Source organism: Lathyrus oleraceus, chromosome 3 (genome assembly GCF_024323335.1).
Source record: "Lathyrus oleraceus cultivar Zhongwan6 chromosome 3, CAAS_Psat_ZW6_1.0, whole genome shotgun sequence".
In the NCBI taxonomy this organism is placed as follows: Eukaryota; Viridiplantae; Streptophyta; class Magnoliopsida; order Fabales; family Fabaceae; genus Lathyrus; species Lathyrus oleraceus.
This window is the reverse complement of record NC_066581.1, coordinates 297,949,888-297,969,961: the sequence shown is the minus strand read 5'-3', so window position 1 is coordinate 297,969,961 and position 20,074 is coordinate 297,949,888. Positions and strand designations below refer to the sequence as shown.

Genomic DNA, 20,074 nt, shown 5'->3' with positions numbered 1-20,074 from the left:
CCTTGAAATTTTGGATCCATTGTTGAAGAAACTTGTTGAAGAAGTCACATAAGATACCTAGATGAATTAGGGTTTCCAAGGCAAAGAAACTCCAAAATCTTGATGATTTCTTGATCAAAATAACACGTGAAGATCCTGGGGATGCATATAAGATACTTAGAGCCAATGTAAAACAATTATTGATTGAGCTTATTGCAATGAGGGTCTTAAACCCTAGATATCAGCTTGCTTGAGCATAGGTGAGCACACACACTACCTACAAAAGAGTTAAACTAACAATGACATATTTTTGGTATTTTGGTTAGTAAATAATGAAAAATGAAGTATGATACAAACAAAAGTGCTTGGTGATCTCCCTAATGCAAACCCAATGAATAAGGGGTAAGGAGAATGCCAAGGTATGATCCCAATGCTAATGCGTATGATGAGAATAACATGAGGGATATTAGGGTCAAAATTGGGGTCTTACAGTATGCTCAGAGATGGAGAGAGCTTGTTGCCCAGATAGGTCCACCTCTTAAGGAGAAGGAAATGACAAAAATCTTCTTGAAGACGTTGAGTTCGTTTTATTACGAACGTATGATTGTGAGTGCCCCCAATTACTTTACTGAAATGGAAAATATGGGGATGAGGCTAGAAGAGGGAGTGCGTGAAGGACGTATGTCAAAAGAAGAAGCATCATCCAACAAGAAGTACAATGGGAGTTTCTCCAAGAGGAAGGAAGGAGAAGCTAATTCAGTGTCACTAGGAAGGCATAAGAGGCCTCATGTCAGAAAAGTTCCCAACCTAGTCAACACCAACATCAAGTTTCTTCAGTAATTCCAGTTTTTTTCAATAATTCTAATTAATCAGTTCCAATTCAACAACAACAACATCAACAACCACAACAAAGAACCAACAACAACAACAACAATAATCATCATCAACAAAATTTCGATAGGAAGAAGGTCTCTTTTGACCGTATTCCTATGACTTATGCAGAATTGTACCCGTCATTGGTTCTCAAGAACCTTATCCAACCAAGAAATCCTCCACAAATTCCTGAGCCACTACCATGGTGGTTCGAACCTGAACTTCACTGTGCCTTTCACCAGGGAGCCCCTGGCCATGACATAGAGAATTGTTATCCATTGAAATATGAAGTTCAAAAGCTTGTGAAGAGTCGTATGGTGTCCTTTGAGGACAGAGCACAAAACATGAAAGCCAATCTATTGCCTGCTCATGGTAATGCTTCTGTCAACATGGTGGACATCTGTCCAAGGAATTTCCGAGTTTTCGATGTGCGATGTGTCCGTAGGTCGTTGGTGGAAATGCATAGAAACTTGTGTTCAATCAGTGACTGTGAACATGACCATGATGGTTGTGGAATCTGTAGTTGATGGATGAGAATGTAATCCAGATTAAACAGTCAAGGGATAGAGATGATGTAAATATGATTATGCCTGTATTTAAGACCCTTGAGCGGGTAGTTATCCAATTTGATAGTAGCAACAACAACAATGTCAATAGATTAGTATCACCGTTGGTTATACAGTTAGCGGGACATGTCCCCTACTCTTCCGATACAGCTGCGCCATATTAGTACAACGCCACTATGATAGAAGATGGTCAAGAGGTTCCTCTACCATTCGTAGATCCAGTGGTAAATATAGTCGATATTGCAAAGGTGACCCGTAGTGGTCGTGTGTTCAGTCCAATTTTCCCAAAAGTAGTAGAAGATGTGACAACAAGCAAGAAAGCAGAGATTCCAGTGGTGAACCCGGTTAGTGCTCCAATGTGTCAATCTGGTGAATCCATCAAGGTGAAGACTAACGATGATGATGAAATGTTAAAATTGATAAAGAGAAGTGAGTTCAATGTGGTAAAACAATTGCTCCAGCCTCCATCAAAGATCTTTGTGTTGTCATTGCTAATGAATTCTGAAGTACATAGGGAGGCACTGCAGAAAGTGTTGGAGCAGGCTTATGTTGAGCATGATGTGACCGTGGATCAGTTTGACCACATAGTTTCCAGCATTACCTCTTGTAATAATCTGAGTTTTTGTGATGAGAAGCTTCCCGAGGAAGGCAGAAATCACAATTTGGCACTCCATATTTTAATGAATTGCAAGGAGGACGCTCTGTCCAATGTGTTGGTTGATACAAGGTCATCTTTTAATCTTCTTCCGAAATATACTTTGTCAAGACTCTCCTATCAAGGAGCCCCGATGAGGTACAATGGCGTGGTTGTCAAAGCGTTCAATGGTTCTCGTAAAATTGTAATTGGTGAAGTGGACCTTCCAGTGAAGATAGGTCCGAGTCATTTCCAGATTACTTTCCAGGTAATGGATATCCACCCGGCCTTCAGTTTCTTGTTGGGAAGGCCATGGATTCATGAAGTTGGAGCAGTGACGTCTACTCTTCACCAAAAGCTGAAATTTGTGAAGAACGGTAAGCTTGTCGTTGTTGGTGGAGAAAAAGAATTATTGGTGAGCCATTTTTCATCTTTCATATATATTGATGCAGAGGAGGAGGTTGAAACACCATTCTAAGCCTTATATATTGCTGATGATCTGAAGAAAACTGGGGCACCCATGTCTTCTTTGAAAGATGCACAAGAGGCTATTCAAGCTGGCAATATTGATCACTGGGGGCGTGTTGTGGAGATTTTCGAGAACAAGAATAAAGTTGGATTGGGATTTCGGCCAGGGTCGTTCAACGCCTAAGTCAAAGTTATGCAACCAATATTCCGTAGTGGAGGGTTTATTCATGGGAATGATCAACACTCAGCTGCCATTGTTCAAGATAGTGGGGAAGATGAAGCTTGCACCAACTTTGTGACGCACGGCCAGACTTGCAACAATTAGGTTGTTATTGATGTTCCTGTTGTCATTCATAATTCTAAGTAATTTGTTTTCTATTATTTTGAGAAAAATCCTTCTCCTATGCCTAAGGGAGAAGTTAACATTGTTGGGCATTTTATTATTATCATCAATAAAATACAATTTTATTCATCCACATCTATGATGTTTTATTTTCGGTTTTTGCTTTTTCTGAAAATGGTAATCACAAAAAACATAAATAAATAATAATCTTCCATCTGCATAATATTTGATTGCACTCCACTTCTCTAAAATCAAAATATCAAATCATTATGCAGGTTAGTTCTCAAATCCATCGAATACAATGATCATACTCCCTCTCCAAACTATGACTTCCATGTGTTTGAAGTTGAGGAAGAGATTAATGATGAAGAAGTATCTAATGAGTTATCCCGTTTGCTTGAGCACGAGGAAAAAGCCATTCAGTCATTTGAAGAGCAGATTAAATTGGTCAACTTGGGTTCCGATGATGATGTGAAGGAAGTCAAGCTTAGGTCTTAACTGTGTCCAGAAGCTAAGAAGGGGTTGATTGATCTTCTTCGAGATTATTCTAATGTGTTTGCTTGGTCCTATCAAGACATGACTGGGTTGGATTTTGAGATTGTAGAGCATAGATTTCCGTTGAAGCCAGAATGCCCTCCGGTCAAGCAGAAGTTGAGAAGAACTCATCCTAATATGGAAGTGAAGATCAAAAAGGAAGTGCAGAAGCATATTGATGTTGGTTTTCTTGTAACCTCCGAGTATCCGCAATGGGTGGCCAATATTATGCATGTTCCAAAAAAAGATGGAAAAGTCCACATGTGTGTTGATTATAGAGATTTGAACAAAGCTAGTCCGAAAGATGATTTTCCTCTGCCACACATTGATATGTTGGTAGACAATACAACTAAATTCAAAGTCTTTTCATTTATGGATGGATTTTCCGGTTATAATCAAATCAAGATGGAACCTGAATATATGGAGAAGACCATATTCATTACACCCTGGGGAACATTTTGTTATAGAGTGATGTCTTTCGGTCTAAAGAATGTTGGTACAACGTACCAGAGAGCTATGACCACTCTTTTTCATGATATGATGCATAAAGATATTGAAGTGTATGTTGTTGATATGATTGCCAAATCAAGTGATGAAGAAGAACATGTTGAGCATTTGTTGAAGTTATTCCAGAATTTGAGGAAGTATAAACTCCGCTTGAATCCCAATAAATGCACTTTTTGTGTTCGATCTGGTAAGTTATTGGGCTTTATTGTCAGTGAGAAATGTATTGAAGTTGATCCTGCCAAGGTCAAAGCAATACAAGAGATGTCTGCATCCAAAACTAAGAAGCAAGTCATAGGTTTTCTCGGCTGCTTGAACTATATCTCAAGATTTATATTTCATATTATTGCCACAAATGTGTTGCGATAAATTCATGACCATAAAGCTATGAATAAACTTAACGTCAATAAAACCAGAGTCGCCACCGTGCTTTTATTGTTTCCAAAGGAAAAGGGGAAAGTACGAACAAAACCCAAAGATAAGAAGTTTTCAAATGAAAACTAATAAAATGCCAGAGATTACAGGTAAGGGGTATGGCTACACAGAGGGAAGGTGTTAGCACCCAAAATGTCCTAGGTACTCCTAGGGAGCCCTTTTTTTATGTGTGTATGTGTTTTTGGTATAAAAGATGTTTGAACAAAATAGAGTGTGGGGATAAGAAAAGAATTCATTAATTATATTTTTGTGTTTGACAAGACTTTCGGACTTGTGCCTACGTACCAACATAAAAATGAGGGATCAAAACCTCGTAGTTCATGGTAACAATTTCAAAAGTTGGTGAATTGCTTTTACCAAAAGTTTAAGTGAAAAGAGGAACAAAGGGCCCAAAAGTTTGAATGAGTGTTAGTTCTTTTTGTCTTTTGAAATTTTAAGTCAATATGATTAGGTTTATTTACAAATTTGATTTAAGAAAAAGTTTTGAAAATTCAATGGCATAAGACCAAAGTTTCTAATTTGAAACATGTCTAAGTTTGAAATCACAAGCAAAGAAATTTTTAGAAAAGGGGGAGAGATTTTGAAATTTAAGAAGTGGGAGAAGATGAAGAGGCTACCCTAAGCACAAACTTAAAAGTTAAGGGTTGAAAATATCTTACCAATGGGATGCAATCCAATAGACAGGAATGTCATATAGAAAACCCACTTTCCCTTTGGACTTTGAATCAAACAATTATCTACAAGCAATTAGCAATAACAAACATCATGAAGATCAAGGCATCAAATAAATATGGCCATATCCAAGCAAGCAAATCCATAGCTATCAGTCTTCTTTTGTCTTCTCATGTATCAAATGAAATACCCCTTCATTAACTCAGAATAAAGCCTCAGACACCATATCAAAATAAAAGTTGCATCAAGACCATGTAGCAGATAAGTTCAAATAGATCCCAATACTTGCATCAGATGAAAGCTCAAATCACAATAACTTGGTCTTAAAATGTTGGCATTAGCCAAGTCCTTTTGCATAGGGAATGTTGCCTAATCCTAAGTCCAAAAGTTCAGATCAAGCTCCACTATCCGCATACACATTTTTTAGGGTTTTTTTGTTGTTTATTAGGTATTTTAAGGTCCCAAGAGCATAAACACAAACAAACTACACAAGAAAATATATACAATCACAATATATGGCTCAAATGAGCAAAGTGAAAATGGCATAAACATAAACAAGTTTAATGAAATGAAAATGGCAATGAATGATAAATGACTAGAAATTAAATTTGCATAAGGTAAATGACTTGAAAGTAAAGCAAAATTAACAATAGTTAGTGTTAGTCAAAGCTAATTAGATGTTAGTGGAGTTTTGCTTTTTTTATTGATTAAGTCATTCTTTGGAGAACACTCAACCATCTATTCACAAGCATGGATCCTTGATCCAAGACATCTTCCATAGGAAGAAAAAAAGGCCAAGTTTCCACACATTACCATAAAAGATGGGAGACTTACAATCCCACTTACAAGAATAATATGCCTTTAGGATCAAAATTTAGCTCTATGTTAAGCAATCGTAATTGGACTTATGTAGAAGTCACAACTATCTGAGGTCGGGCAATAAAAATTTAGGTGTTAATGCATGTTAGAGATTTGGTATAATGAACCAAACTCCTAAAACATACCACACACTAAAAAAAAGATCAAAAGGGATGGACCTATCTCATCCATACTTGTATTGGTTCATTTGACACAAAGTCATTGATGAATCAATTAGCCTTAGGATGTTGAGACTTCATTGATCAATGAAAGGAATGGGAAAGAATGGGGATGAAGATGAAAGGGGAGGGGAGATGAGAGAAACACAAATTGATCATGGAAGGAATTTTATCAAATTAAAATCATCCATTCATTTTGGAAGATGAAATGTGCATTTCATCAATTCCCTAAATCCAATGATTTTAATCCAACAAAAGTCAAATCAACCTTGACCAAGGTCCAAACAAATAGCCAAACATCACAAGACCATAGCAATAGCTCAACATAATTTATACACAATTAATCAATTAAAAAATCAAATTAAAATGAATTTAAATTCAATTTAAATTGGCCAAAACCTAAAACCTCTTCAAAACACCAAATAAATGGCCAAGAGATTTATCCTAGGTCAAACAAGGTCAAAGGACCTTAGGCAAAAAATTTCATGATTTTTTAAAAGTCAGAAGTATTTTTTAACAAATAAAAATATGCACAAAAACATTTAATTCATGAAATATATCAAAATTAATGCAAAAAATAATTTTAATTCAGAAAATGAAAGAGAATATACTAATTCAAAATTATTTCAAAGATTTTTGGTGAAAGTTCCACATTTTTTGGATTAAAAATGAAATTAATATGAATTAAACAAAATAAATGGACTAAATGAAAAATCAGAAAATAAAAAGAAATTAAAAAAACAAGGGCCATCAGATCTCCCTCATTAATTGAGGTGGCAAATCAGATGCCGAGCGCGCGCTTCCATCATGTTCTGCAGTCGACGCGTCTACACGCGTGGTAGTCAGGAAGAATGGCTCAGATTAAAACGTTGGACCAAGATCAGATGGCTCATGCCACACCAACACACCACCAGAGCCCTAGCTCTGGTCATCTTCTCTAGTAAAGACGACCAGACTGGTCCAACCAAAACTTCAGGAAAAATGAATTTACTAATTTGAAGATAAAATGCTCAGGAGCACGAATCTGACCTCCATTTCTTCCAATTCCAAGTATATTGAAAGATACATGGATTTGAAATTTGAGGTTCATGATCTGAGTTGCTTCGATTTGACCTCAAAGCAACTCAATCTTGTTGCCTACATTGGTAGGACTTCAGCAAACCAACAATCACAAAGAATAGTGGAGAAATGAGAGAGAATCGAAGAGATGTAGTTTCTAAAATTTCACCATCGAGTTACTTCAAATTAACTTGATCTTGATTTGGATTTGCTTGATTCCTCTTGCTTGCAGTAATCAATTGAGATGAAAAGGGCAATGACTTCTTGGAATTTGAACTTCCAAACAAAAGATGAAGTTCAAGCTCGATTTCAATTGAAATATTCAAGAATTCTATGGAATGGACGGTTTGGATTCTTCTAGAAAAGCTTGGGCAAGGTGTTGATGAAGTTCTGATCACATTGCTCTTGTATTTATAGGGTTATCACATGCTTTCCACACACTTCCATTTGAAAATCCAAAATTAGCAACTTTGCATCATGAGCTTGCATGGGCGTGTACAAAGCCCAAAGAATGATTGGAAAAGGTCCAAAAGCGTGTGCATGTGATGCTGAAAGTAATGCATTAAGCCATGCAATGTTAAAATGAATTTGAACATGAGAACTTTCCAAATGGCACCATACATTGCACCTATGCGCAAGTCCTTCAATATAGATCCAAATGAGATGATCTTAGACTTTTTGGAAAGTTGAGATCAAGGGGAACAACTTTTATGTTGAACACCTTTCAATTTGAAGCTTGGATCATGATTAACTTTGATGTATAAGTTTGGAAAATCAAACATATTTGAAAATTTTCTAAGTACCAAGTCATATGTTTACTTCTTCCACCTTGAATAACTTTTGTTATGGACTTCAAATGGAAAAACTTCCTTCATAAAAGTTGTAGCTCTTTCAAACCTCTTAAATGTGGTCACAAATTTGACCTATTTTGGATTTGGCATGAAGGAGATATTCATTTTAGAAGTTGAGGAAAATCACTTGTTCAATGGTAACGGCCCAAAATGACCTATAATGTTTCCTCTTGGCACATGCATTTGAAAGTTGAATTTTGACTTCCTCCAAACATAAAGGTTGAAAAGGACATCTTGAATTAGATCATGGAATTTTAATGGCTTTCTGATGCGTGCTTTTCGCAAGTATACGAACGCGTCAGAGTAATATAAAAGATTATCGAATCCACATAGACCAAGTGTCAATCTATCTTTATTTGTCGTTATGGTGTTTATCAAAGGCAATCGAAATAAGTGTTTTTGTAGTGTGCAATGAAAAGTAAAGTGTTGAAATAGAGATTTATAATTGATAAAGACAGGGTCGAATGTAATTCACGTAATTAATTGATAATCCAAGTACTTGCTAGTAGAGCTACTTATGGGCATTGTTTCCTACTTTGAAAAGAACTAATTTAATAGGAACTGTCACTTTCGCGTATTCAGAACCGAGTTGTACTCCCTAATCAAACCCTCTTATTGTCACTTATAAAAAGGCGCGCATTGCGTTAGAGTAGTAAACCTATTTTTAAGAAATATAGTATCTTGACTAAGTCGAAAAGTATTACAACCTGGACTTCTTAACCAAAAGAGGTTCTTACGAACCAGACTCTAAACTTATAAACGCGTCCGAAAATAGTTTTAAAATCTCTTTTCTTCTTAGTGTTAAAAACTCCTAATGAACTAGACAAAGCGCTTTCGCTGTTTTTGAAATAGTTAAAAACAATTAAGTTTAAATAGACGTTGGACGGATTTCGATCTTACCCAACGGAATTGAAGTGCGGGAAAACTTAATTTGAAAGTTAAAATAGCCCTTAAGTGTTTCTACGAACAATTGTACGGATTATCAGTTCAATTATGATCCTTACATTCTAACCTTATAAATTTAGCTAGACATGGTAAAGTAAAAGTGCATTAAAATAAATAAAAGTAGTGCGAGTGCGGAAAATAAATAAAAGTAGTGCGAGTGTGGAAAGTAAATAATTTAAAGCGAGTGCAAGAAATAAATAAAGTAAAAACGAGTACGGGAAATAAATAAAGTAAAAGCGAGTGCGGGAAATAAATAAAGTAAAAGAGAGTGCGGGAAATAAATAAAGTAAAGGCGAGTGCGGGAAATAAATAAAGTAAAAGCGAGTGCGGGAAATAAATAAAGTAAAAGCGAGTGCGGGAAATAAATAAAGTAAAGGCGAGTAATAAAAACCTGCTCCAATCGGAGGGCTGAGTAAATTGCAATGCGGAAAAGAAAATGGCGGCAGGATTAACTTCCTTCCAAAGTGCTCCAAACTCGATTACAGACTCTATCACAGACTTGATGACACAATTGTGGTAACACTCCAAGGCGAAGCGATTACCACTATAAAATACTGAATATATGCCTAAGTGAAACAAATTTGCTTATGAGTTTGCCTCTGCTCTAAGTTTGGATGATTGTAAAACTGAATTCGCGTATCTATTTATAAGCAAGTAAAAAGGTGAGTTTGACACGTCATGGCTTGGTCTGTGGCGCCCGCCATTTGGTAGGCCATAAGCACAAAATGCTGAATTTTAGGGTTTTTAGCCCTTTTTTGCTCCTTTTCTCGATCGGGGCTCCGATTAAAGTAAAAACCTGAAAACAAAGGAAAACACAGTAATAACACAACAAAATGATAATAAAACAGCTAGAATTCATGTGAAATCGAAATCGAAAATACGTAAATTTTAGTGTGATCAAACTCTTCCACACTTAAACCTTTGCTTGTCCTCAAGCAAAACTTTATAAAGCTCATAAAATAAAAACTGGTATAAACGAGTGCTTCAGGTAAAAATTCTAAGTTCAAGTTGGGATGCAGTGATAGGTACTAACTGAGTGAACTAAGGGTATCATGATGACACTAATCCGCAAATACGGACATAAACTTCATTCCTATATAAACCAACCCATATTATCCCACAATACCTAGGCCTGCCTCTTCATCTCTTTTTGTGTCCTTTTCATTCAGGCGCAATCACATTAAGCCCGTTATCCGTACATGCTTCATAGTAGAGTGGCCTGTTAGTGATTATGATCTGAGCATGGGTTTTCTGGCACATAAATATGTGTAAACCCTTTTATTGGACCCAACTGTAGTTGTGGGGGATCGGATTATAATCCGCCCTACCGAGTTCAGTGCCAGATACCTCTTAACCAACCAACAGTGGGTACTGCTTTTCTTATTCTTTTTCTTTTTCTTTTTGTAGCAATTTTTTACAATTCTTTGGTTTAAATGACTTTGTGAGGGTCACCTATGCCGGAGTTGTCTTTTTGCTTTCTTTTATTTTTTTATTTTTTTCTGGATCATTCACTTATTTGCATCGGTCCCCTACGTAGAGGATGCGTAGGCCGGAGCTGACTGCTGAGATAAACTACTAAGGACTTATACGGAAATTATGATTAAGGCCATGGTATATGGGTTTTTCGGGAATGATTTCTATATTTACGAAGCTTATGGTGCTAAAACAGATACTGATGTTTCGCAAAGTTCTCCCAAGTCACCGCATCCTTACTCAAAACATGTCCTTAAAACCTGAAAACTTTCGAAATAACACTATTTTCTTTTGCAAAAATTTTTGGTGGGGCTAAAGGTGTGGGGAGGTAGGATTGTACTAAAGATCTACTATATTTGGTGACTCGTCAGACTCATGCATTATACTAAGAAGCAAAATAGACAACTAAAAGGAAATAACAATAAATAAACTATCTAAAAACAGTAAAGAAAAAACGATAAAGGAAAAACGAAAAAGCAAAATAAAGAAAAGACGATAGAGTCTCCTCCCACACTTAAATCGAACATTGTCCTCAATGTTTCGAAATAAGATAAGGAAGAGTTACCTGGCAACCTGTTGCTGACCACTAGTGCCCTCGCCATCCTGAGGTGGACGACGGGATCGGGTACGACGACGGTCTCTCTGATCCATCCTCGCTTGCAGGGAATCCAGAGCGGTCCTCACCTCTCGAAGGTTACCTAGAATGGAACCTTGAGTAGCTTCGATGAGTGCCATGTGTCGCTGGTTGTGTTGTTGCTGACGGGCTTGTGTATTTGTAATCACCTGTAGGGACTGTAGAACAGTGTCGTAGGACCTGTCTGTCCTCCGCTACGATTCTTGCATGAAGTTCATATTATTTGTCATTTGTTGCTAGAGGGTAGAGAGTAGGTCGTCACGCCTTTGCTCTCTAGCCAGGTGGTCATGCCACATCTCTTCTGTAATATAGAAGCCAGGAGTGGTACCTGCAGAAGAAGAAGATGATGTGGCGTGTGGTGGTGAAGGATGATGGGGGGACACATGGGGTACGGGAGATCTCTCTCGCCGATCATATTCATCATCAGTGTCTGGTCCCGCCTCATCAGGAATGTTAGGAGGAAGAGGATCCAAAACAGGTGGAGCATCTAAATCGTAGGTCCAATTCCTCTCATCACGTATATCTGTACGTCTAGTGCAAGGTAGAATAACAGATGGGATGGCTACACCATGAACCATAAGTGTATAACCTCCTTCTCTCCTTGAGCGGCACAATTTCATGTCTCTCAGAAATTTTAAGTTAATTGTGTGAGGAGGTAAGGGGTCTAGGGTAGCCATCTCATTGTTCAGGTTTAGTGCCCGAGCAATAGACGTAATCAATCCACCAAAAGAAATCGGTCCCGCCTTATTCAGAGTTAAAATCATATGGGCGAGCATGAACAGAACCGAACTAATTCTCCTATTTTTGAGGCTTCCTTGCAAATATAGAAGCTCTCTAGCGTTAACCTTATTTGGATTCTCCCGGCCAAAAATAGTGCATGCCAACAGATATCTAAAAACTCTGATGGCCGGGTTATGGATAGTTGAGGCAAGAACTCCTTCAAAAGAGTTTATTTAAATATAAATAAATAAATGAAAAATGCAAATAAAATAAATATAAAACATATATAGATAAAAAGGAAATACTAATGTATAGTAGTAGTTTATATAATATTCAAATGTGATAATATAAAATGAGTAATGCAAATACGAGAAATATATAAAAGAGAAATAAAATGAAATGAAATGGTGAGATTAGGTATTAGGGGTGTCGTCTTCTTGAGTGGATCCACGGAGCACGGCTATCTCCTGCCTGAGCTCTGCGATCTCCTGATATAGACAATCGGCTTCAGTAGCATGGGTGAGATCAGACACTCCTATCTGTAAAGTTAGGTCCGCCACTTCCTGTCTAAGCTCTGCAATCTCTCTACGGCACCCAGTAATCTGGGTGCGTATGTCGGGTGTCTGCAATGAATGATTATTAGAGAAAACAGTGATTCTAGGATATGGTGGTGTAGGCGTGTATTCAGCAGCGGGTGGTGATCTCGGTGTCTCAACGGTCTCTCCCTGGCCCTCTAGAGCATAACTCCAATTCGCTGGATCATGCACACTGGTCATCATAGGGTCTGGCAATGTGAAGTAATGGATAGCCTCACTGTCGACTAACAATCGGAACTGACATGGATGGAAATAAGCTCTCCTCATCAATCCTCTGGTCAAACAGAAATCGATGTCCATGGTAGTGTATCCACAGTAGATCCGAAGATGTGACAGCTTGCGAGACAGACCTAAAGCGACATCAATCTGTGTGATGATTCCACCAACATGGATGACTCCTTCGGTGGATCTAGAGATACCGCTGAGATTGTTCAATAAAAAGTTCCCACATGTTACTGGGCGAGACTGGGATGCGCAAAATAATAGGAAGATCTCCTCTTCACTCAGTAGTGTCTCTGCATCCTGTCTTCCCAGGAAGGAATGTGCTAATATCATCTGAAAATATCTGAAAGCTGGGTTATGTATGACATAAGATAACTGCGTAGATGGATCCTGGCTTCCGCCACCTGATATATCACTCAAAAACTTCTCCACCTCCTTACCCAGGAAATATCCCATAGGTGTCTCCGGGATAGCATCAGGAGTGGTCTGGAAACCCAACAGGTCGCCGAAATCTTTCTGGCTGAAGGAGTACTCAACTCCGAAAAGTCTGAAAGCAGCATACCCATCTGGCCCAGAATATGGGTCATAGTCGAATGAACTCAGGAACTCCAAAGTTAGGTTCCTATATGTGTTACTCAAGTCATCAGCGATTTCGTCCCAGTGAAGCTGGTGGCTAAGGAATCAGATACTCGGCTCGATACCCAGTGCCTCCATACAGTGCTGATCAGGGTAACGTGTGGGTTCCATAGGGCGCTGATACAAAGCAATGTAGCGCTTCCTCTGAGCATTGTCTCTATAGGCAACATGCATGTCATCAAAACCCTGCATCCTGTAAAAGTTAGGAAAGTGATCCTGAAAATGCAAACCATTCAAATCTTAGTCTCAATGCAAAATAAGATAAAATAAAATAAAAATAAAAATAAATGTAAATAAATGCGAAAAAAGTAAAATGAAAAGAAAAATCATGGGTTGCCTCCCACGCAGCGCTTGTTTAACGTCATTAGCTTGACGATTAGAATTTATACACCTGTAGTAGTAGGAATTGGTGGATCAATCAGGGCGTGGCTTGAGTAGTATGCTGGAATGTCTCCTCCTTCGTAGAGCTTCAGTCTTTGTCCATTTACAATGAATGGGATACAGGTTTGGTTCTTGATTTCTGCGGCTCCTGATCTCAGAATCTTGGATACTTCGAAAGGACCAGTCCATCTTGAACGTAGCTTTCCAGGGAAGAGTCGTAACCTAGTGTTGAAAAGGAGAACAGAATCGCCTACATTGAAGTTTTTCTTTACTATTCTTTTGTCGTGATAGGCTTTTGTCCTCTCTTTATATTATTTTGCATTCTCGTAGGCAGATTGCCTAAGTTCTTCTAATTTATGAATGTCTAGGGTACGCTTTTCTCCAGCGGCTAGGTAGTCTAAATTCAAAGTTTTAATGGCCCAATAGGCTTTATGCTCTAACTCGAATGGTAACTGACAAGATTTTCCATAGACTAGTTGGTAAGGAGTAGTTCCTATAGGGGTTTTGAAAGCGGTTCTATAGGCCCATAATGCTTCTTGAAGCTTCTGAGACCAGTCTCTCATAGAAATAGAAACAGTTTTCTCTAGGATTTGTTTTATCTCCCTATTAGATACTTCTACTTGGCCACTAGTTTGTGGGTGGTACGGTGTTGCTACTCTATGCCTAACTCCATATTTTCTTAAAAGTTTGTCAAATATTCTCGATATAAAGTGTGATCCTCCATCGCTTATGACTAAACGTGGTGTTCCAAATCTAGGGAATATATAGTTTTTAAATAGTTTGATTACTACCCTAGTGTCATTTGTGGGTGCAGCTATAGCTTCAATCCACTTAGACACATAGTCTACGGCTACTAAGATATACCAGTTTCCTAAGGATGGTGGAAAGGTTCCCATGAAATCTATACCCCATACATCAAAGAGTTCTACTTCCTGAATTTTTCTTAAGGGCATTTCATCACGTCTTGAAATGTTTCCAGTGCGTTGGCATCTATCACATTTGACAATGTAAGCATAGACATCACACCACATGGTAGGCCAGCTTGAAGAATCTTGGCGTATGTCTTAGAGGTGCTCGCATGTCCACCATAAGGTGCAGAATGACAATGCTCGATAATACTATTTACCTCTTCTTCTGGAACGCAACGGCGAAAGATGCCATCTTTACCCCTTTTGAAAAGGAGCGGTTCGTCCCAATAGAAGTTTCTCACATCGTGGAAGAATTTCTTCTTGCGGTGGTAGTCAAGATCAGGGGGTACTATATCAGCAGCTAGGTAATTAACGAAATCTGCATACCAGAGTACGTTATTTATTGCTAAGGAATTTTGGGGGTGCTCAAAAGGATCTAGGTTATTATCTTCAATGGTTTCTACTTTAGCTATCAGTCTATCATAGGCGAAATCATCATTTATGGGTACTAGTTCAGGTTTTAGATGTTCTAGCCTAGAAAGGTGATCGGCTACTACATTTTCAGTGCCTTTTTTATCTCTTATATCTAAATCAAACTCTTGTAGTAATAGAATCCATCGGAGTAACCTAGGCTTGGCATCTTTTTTACTTAATAGGTAACGAATGGCAGCATGATCGGTGTAAACAATAATTTTTGCTCCTACTAGATAAGATCTAAATTTGTCTATAGCGAAAACTACAGCGAGTAATTCTTTTTCGGTTGTTGCATAGTTAAGTTGGGCAGCATCTAGGGTTCTACTGGCATAGTAAATGGCATGTAATTTTCTATCTTTCCTTTGTCCTAGAACGACTCCAACTGCATAATCACTAGCATCACACATTATCTCAAAAGGTTCCGACCAATCGGGCGGTTTCATAATGGGTGCTGAGATTAGTGCTTGCTTTAAGAGATTAAATGCGTCATTACATTTTTCATCAAAAATGAATTCAGCATCTTTCATTAAAAGTTCGGTTAACGGTTTTGTTATTTTGGAGAAGTCCTTAATAAAACGCCGGTAGAATCCAGCGTGTCCAAGAAAGCTTCGGACTTCTCTGATGGTTTTTGGGGGTTTTAGGTTTTCTATAACTTCTATTTTGGCTTTATCTACCTCTATACCTTTTTCGGAAACTATATGTCCTAAAACTATTCCTTCGGTCACCATGAAATGACATTTTTCCCAATTTAGCACGAGGTTCACCTCCACGCATCTCTCCAGGATTTTCTCAAGGTTAGCAAGACAATTATGGAAATCGAATCTGCAAACCGAGAAATCATCCATAAACACTTCCATGATACCATCTAGGTAATCTGCGAATATTGACATCATGCAGCGTTGGAAAGTAGCTGGGGCGTTACAGAGGCCGAAAGGCATTCGTCTGTAGGCAAAAGTTCCATAAGGGCATGTAAAGGTAGTTTTTTCTTGATCTTCGGGGTGAATAGGTATTTGGAATAATCCAGAGTATCCATCTAGATAGCAGAAATAAGAGTGTCTGGCTAGACGCTCCAACATCTGGTCTATAAATGGTAAAGGGAAATGATCCTTCCTAGTTGCTTTATTTAATTTTCTATAATCTATACACATCCACCATCCTCCTTCTAAACGTTTTGCTACATGTTCGCCTTTATCGTTTTGCACGACTGTGATGCCTCCCTTTTTAGGTACTACATGCACAAAGCTCACCCACTTACTATCCGAGATCTGGTAGATTATACCTGCCTCAAGTAACTTAAGAACTTCCTTCTTAACAACATCACTCATTATAGGTTTTATCCTTCTCTGATGTTCCCTAGAGGGTTTTGAATCTTCTTCGAGCGAAATCCGATGCATGCATACGGATGGGCTTATACCTTTCAGGTCAGAGATATTATATCCTAAGGCTGAGGGGTGTCTTCGTAAAACGTCTAAAAGATGGTTCGTTTCCTCTTGGCTCAAGGTAGCACTAACTATAACTGGACGGTTCATCTTTTCATCGAGGAACTCATATCTCAGGTTCTTAGGCAGTTCCTTAAGTTCTAAGGTTGGTTTCTTAGGGTATGGCATAGGATCTAGAGTAAGGGATAAACATTCGTAAAGGTTATCATTGATGTAAGGTTCTTTAAAGTCATCATCTTCCTTTATGGGGGTTGATGGTAACTTAATAATTTATTTTTGTTCTAATTCTCTAACACATTCATCAATGATATCTAAGGTATAACACGAGTCTCCCATCACAGGTGCCATAAGAAATTTCGAAAGTATAAATTCTATTTTCTCGTCACCTACCTCAAATGTCAACTTTCCTTTCTTGACATCTATTATGGCTCCTGCAGTCGATAAGAATGGTCTACCTAGAAGGATTGGTATCTCATTGTCCTCTTTGATGTCCATGACGAAAAAATCAGTAGGGATAAATAATTGACCTATCCTAACAAGGACATCTTCTAAAATTCCTATCGGATATTTGACAGATCTATCGGCTAACTGAAGTGACATCTTAGGGGGTTGTAATTTTCCTAAGTTTAATCTCTCGCAAACTGCTAGAGGCATTAAGCTCACACTAGCTCCTAAGTCTAGAAAATCTTTTTCGATGACATGATTACCCAAAAGGCAAGGAATGGAGAAATTTCCAGGATCTTTATCTTTCTTTGCTAATTTGTCCTCAGAAATAGTATTACATTCCAAAGGCTTTGGATCGTCAAGTCTACGTTTGTTGGTAAGGATGTCTTTCAGAAACTTTGCATAAGAAGGTATTTGGGTGATGGCTTCTATGAAAGGGATTTCTACATGAAGTTTTTCTATAATTTTAATAAATTTTTGATATTGTTTATTGGGTTGGGTTTGTTTGAGTCTTTGCGGATATGGTATAGGTGGTTTATATGGCGGGGGCGGTACGTAAATTTTATCTTTAGGTTCTTCTCCTTTCTCTGGACCATTCTGGTTTTCAGATTCCTCTGGTTCCTTTACTTCGTCCGGGGGTTTGGTACATTCCTTAGAAGTTTCGGGTTCACTCAATCTTGGGTTTGGTGGCTCATCATAAGCGTTCCCACTTCGTAGCGTAATGGCATTGGCTTGTCCTCTCGGATTTTGTTGAGGTTGTCCAGGGAATTGTCCTCCAGGTGTAGTCTGAGGGGCTTGGTTTAAAGCTACCTGGGAGATCTGGGTTTCAAGCATCTTGGTATGAGTAACTATTTGGTCAACCTTGGTTCCTAACTGAGTAATCAATTCGTTAACATGAATGTTTTGGTTCATGAACTCCTTGTTTTGTTGGGTTTCAGCGGTGATAAAATTTTCCATAATTTTCTCAAGGCTCGGCTTTGGTGGTACAGGTTGCATAGGTGTATTTGATCTAGGGGCTTGATAACTAGGTCTCGGAGGTGCATTATTTTGAATAGGGTTATTGTTTTTATAGGAGAAGTTCGGGTGATTCCTCCATCCAGGGTTATAGGTATTTGAATATGGGTTCCCTTGGGTGTAGTTCACTTGCTCGGAGTGGGTTTCGTTCAATAGACTGCATTCAGCGGATTGGTGTCCTTTGGTTCCACATATCTCACAATCCGACGAAACTGCGGATACAGTATTCGGGTTTATGCACATATGCTCGACCTTGAGGGCTAATGCGTCCATTTTAGCTTGCATCATGTCTATAGAGCTTAGTTCATGCACTCCTCCTTGGGCTTCCTTCTTCTCAACTGTCGCTCGTTCGACTCCCCATGATTGATTGTTTTGAGCCATATCTTCAATGAGGGCACTAGTTCAGGATAAGGTTTGTTCATCAGAGCACCGCCTGCGGCAGCGTCGATGGTCATCTTTGTGTTATAGTGAAGTCCATTATAGAAGGTTTGAATGATTAACCAATTTTCTAAGCCATGATGTGGGCATGCTCGTAACAACTCTTTATATCTCTCCCAAGCTTCGAACAGCGATTCTCCTTGGTTTTGGGTAAATCTAGTTATATGGTTTCGAAGAACGGCGGTCTTACTCGGGGGAAAATATCTAGCAAGAAAAACTCTCCTAAGGTTATCCCAAGTCGTAATGGAATTGGGTGGAAGGGAATCTAACCATGATAGGGCTTTATCTCTGAGGGAAAAAGGGAATAATCTTAAACGTATTGCCTCAGAAGAAGCTCCATTGGTTTTAAAAGTATCTGCTAATTGAAGAAATATTTTTAAATGCTGGTTAGGATTCTCGGTAGCGAGACCCGCGAATTGTCTTTGTTGCACTAGTTGCAATAGGGATGGTTTAAGTTCAAAATTATTAGCTGGTATGGTTGGGTTTACTATACTAGAACTAGGTTCTTCATTAGATGGTTGAGTGAAGTCCTTAAGAGGTCTTTGGTTTTGATCTTCGGCCATAGCTCTCTTAATTCTATGAAAGAATAAATACGCGCGAGCGTAACGTTCAGGTTCCGCCAGAGAGTATACTAAACTTAAACTTCCGGTGCTGCGAGTTCTTTGCATCGACCGGCGGGAAATAACCTAAGTCTAAACGATATAACAACAGGAAAATGAAATTTGACGAAATTGGTCCCCGGCAACGACGCCAAAAACTTGATGCGTGTTTTTCGCAAGTATACGAACGCGTCAGAGTAATATAAAAGATTATCGAATCCACAGAGACCAAGTGTCAATCTATCGTTATTTGTCGTTATGGTGTTTATCAAAGGCAATCGGAATAAGTGTTTTTGTAGCGTGCAATGAAAAGTAAAGTGTTGAAATAGAGATTTATAATTGATAAAGACAGGGTCGAATGTAATTCACGTAATTAATTGATAATCCAAGTACTTGCTAGTAGAGCTACTTATGGGCAGTGTTTCCTACTTTGAAAAGAACTAATTTAATAGGAACTGTCGCTTTCGCGTATTCAGAACCGAGTTGTACTCCCTAATCAAACCCTCTTATTGTCATTTATAAAAAGGCGCACATTGCGTTAGAGTAGTAAACCTATTTTTAAGAAATATAGTATCTTGACTAAGTCGAAAAGTATTATAACCTGGACTTCTTAACCAAAAGAGGTTCTTACGAACCAGACTCTAAACTTATAAACGCGTCCGAAAATAGTTTTAAAATCTCTTTTCTTCTTAGTGTTAAAAACTCCTAATGAACTAGACAAAGCGATTTCGCTGTTTTTGAAATAGTTAAAAACAATTAAGTTTAAATAGACGTTGGACGACTTTCGATCTTACCCAATGGAACTGAAGTGCGGGAAAACTTAATTTGAAAGTTAAAATAGCCCTTAAGTGTTTCTACGAACAATTGTACGGATTATCGGTTCAATTATGATCCTTACATTCTAACCTTATAAATTTAGCTAGACATGGTAAAGTAAAAGTGCATTAAAATAAATAAAAGTAGTGCGAGCGCGGAAAATAAATAAAAGTAGTGCGAGTGCGAAAAGTCAATAATTTAAAGCGAGTGCGAGAAATAAATAAAGTAAAAATGAGTGCGGGAAATAAATAAAGTAAAAGCGAGTGCGGGAAATAAATAAAGTAAAAGCGAGTGCGGGAAATAAATAAAGTAAAGGCGAGTGCGGTAAATAAATAAAGCAAAAGCGAGTACGGGAAATAAATAAAGTAAAAGCGAGTGCG

General features: G+C 38.2%; 1 non-coding gene across 1 annotated transcript; it reads left to right on the top strand.

Annotated features, from left to right (window-relative positions):
• The first annotated feature begins 18,351 nt into the window (after window positions 1-18,351).
• LOC127133474 (small nucleolar RNA R71) lies at window positions 18,352-18,458 on the top strand. The gene has a single exon (XR_007807445.1). It is a non-coding gene; the product is annotated as a small nucleolar RNA R71 (small nucleolar RNA).
• The last annotated feature ends 1,616 nt before the right edge of the window (window positions 18,459-20,074 follow it).